Consider the following 2,988-nt stretch of genomic DNA (forward strand, 5'->3'; position numbering starts at 1 on the left):
CAGTGGAACTATGAGGATATTGTGTGCTCACAGTCAACTGTCTTGTTTGGTGAACACATTGATCGACTTGTACATAGAACTTCAGATAATGTCTCTCCTCTTTGTCTCCTGCTTACCTCTGCAATCCAAGACAAACATTTTAATCAGATTGCAGCTTATATGCCTAAAGTGCTCACACTGAACTTTCATCTGATATTATAGTTTGCAGCTTATTGTCCAAAATTCACTCTAAACACTCTAAAACCATCTTTACTGACATGTGCTTGGTGATAACACCCTTTCCTGGGGGGTGGCTGTAGCTCAGGAGGAAGAGAAGGTCATCTACTGAATGGAAGGTTGGTGGTTTGATCCCTGGCTCCCCCAGTCTGCGTGCCAAGCATGCTTGGGGAAGATACTGGCCAGATACTAAAAAGTTGCATCCATCGGAGTATGAATATGTGTGAATGTTAGTTAGTGAGTACTTTAAAAGCATAGAAGAAAGTGTTTATGTGAATGGGTGTGTATAAAGCGCTTTGAGTGCTCTAGGAGAGTAGACAAGCACTATAGAAGACTCAGTGCCTTTAATATTACCACTCCCGTGAAATGAAATGAATATTTCAACTGAAACCAATATTCAAACTACTTTACCTGCTCCAGATAAAGTTTGCATTTGGTTTGGCTTCTGTCACACACTCAAACGAGTCCTCTGAAATCACGCTAATGTTCACTTCTGTGGGAGAAACTGCAAAAAAAGAAAGAATGAAAGACCTGTGTTAATATGTAAAAAACAAACAAGCAAAGAAATGCATTTTGGGTACTTTTCATGTAGTTTCAAGGAGAGATCCTGTCATACACATTCATGCATGTTGGTGCTCTGTTTAAAAGCATGGCCTTTATGGGGATTTCAACCAGAAATAGAACACCACAGATGAACCGTGTCATTTAAAAAAAGAACCCACACAACTGGAAGCACATGCTTTAACTTTGAAAACAGCCTCTAGTATTTTTGCTTCACTGGACAGATCTGAAACAAATGAAGTCATTGTCAAGCTTTACAAACAGGTTTAAGCTAGTCTGTGCACCATGGTGTCATGTCACTTGCCTTTAGCTGCTGACAGTTAATTTTTAACCTGAACATCTCCACTCTTACCGAGAGCAAATATATAGTGCAAACCTATATTTCACATGACCAATGTAAATAGTGCATTGCACAACTGCTAGTAAGTAAAAAAAAAACACAGTTGAACTTTGATTAAACAGACATAGTTTCAATTCTACTTTCCCCCTACCAAAGCCGTGCTGATACACACACTGATGCACAACTTTATTGAGTTTTCTGCATTTCATCTGAACTGGGTGGTTCTGTCTCAGGACACAGATCAGGTTCCATTACTCGTCTCATCATTTGCAAAATCTTTATCCAGCTATTGTGACAACATGAGTGAATGACAGTAGCATGAGAACAAGGATAAAGCTGGTATCCATACTAGGAAAAACAAAAATCAACAAATTAACTCATGAACAAAGAAAAAAAAGCAAAACCATGTCAACTCTTAACGCTTAAGGTTACTTGAAAGTATGAAGTTTTGAGGGTTTATGTCTGCTTTTGTTCAAAACAAAGATGCAGGGTATAGTTTTAAAAAAGTGCAGCTATTACTTTTATTTTATCCATAATTGATGAAGCTATTTCTGTTGCATGAGTAGATAACACAGATCAACTGGTAGCAAGTAATTAAGTTATATAGTATTGCTTTGCAGTTGCAGTTTAATCAGTTAATCCTGGGTGTGCATGTGTACTTTTAATATTTGATTTAATAATCAAAATTGTTAAGTCAACAGTATAAAAAAAAGAAGACAAATATTAAACTACATCATCAGCTAATACTCACAGTAGATCTGTATGGTGAAGGGGAGACTTCTGTCTGTAGACAGTGAGCCACCACTGATGACACACTGGACCTGGTGACCGTTAATCTCTCTCGTAGGAACACCAAACAACGAGCTGACTGTGGTAGTTGTATCGTTGTCATACTGGGTGGAATTTGTTGTCGTCCTCACTTTGTCTCCCAAAGCACCAGTGAGCCACCTCACCTCTGCAGGAGGCTTCGAGCCAGCAGCCGTGCAGGTAGCAAATAAAACCTCTTCAGTGCCCAAAGTGGGAAGATTGTCCTTGATGTTTGTGAAAGGAGGCACTAGGAGAGGTACAGCACACTATTAGTCAACATGCGAGCAACATGGTAAAATGTCTGTCTCACAAACAAACACCCACAATATTTGAAAGAAAGTTTTGTTTTATGTTTTTTTATACCAAGCAAGTTTAGAGTTATCTCAGTCTTCTGATTTCCACTGGGAAACAACGTGAAGATGCACGTGTATCTGCCTTCATCCTTCAGGGCAACATTGGATAACTGGAGAGTTCCATTTTTGTCATTAAAATTCCCGATATATTTAAATCGATCATCACGTCCATTGACAAACTGCACTCCCTCTCTGGGTAGGATAGTGAGGAAATTGTCATTGTGAGGTTTTTCTCTCGTCTTCCTCTGCCAGGTAATCTGTGTAAGGTCATCATTGGTACCAGTGACATAACACGATAAGATAGCAGTACCTCCTTGTTCCACTGTCACACTTCCACCAATCACCTGGAGAGCTGTAAAAAGCATTCAGATAAATATTTAATGAATTCTTTTGTGTGTGTATGTGTGTGAGAGAGAGCGAGGTTGGGGGCGTAGATAATAAATGATGATACACAACCATTCAGTTTGATGAACCACAAAGTTTGATTAAAAAAAAAACATAATAAGACCCTGCAGCGCACATTGACGCCATATGTCTTGTAAGCCAAATCTCTGAAGCGTCAATATTAAAATAAGGTGCTGCAGTGGACAAATATAACATTCAAATTCAGTTCATTGTAGCCTAGTCACTACAAAATACCTTCTATATCAGCACATAGAAGAGACACGATCACGAGAAGGACACGTAGTAGCGCAGAGTCACATATGGACG

The sequence above is a fragment of the Pundamilia nyererei genome, unplaced genomic scaffold, assembly GCF_000239375.1.
Source record: "Pundamilia nyererei isolate P.nyererei 1_Seehausen unplaced genomic scaffold, PunNye1.0 scaffold00499, whole genome shotgun sequence".
NCBI lineage: Eukaryota > Metazoa > Chordata > Actinopteri > Cichliformes > Cichlidae > Pundamilia > Pundamilia nyererei.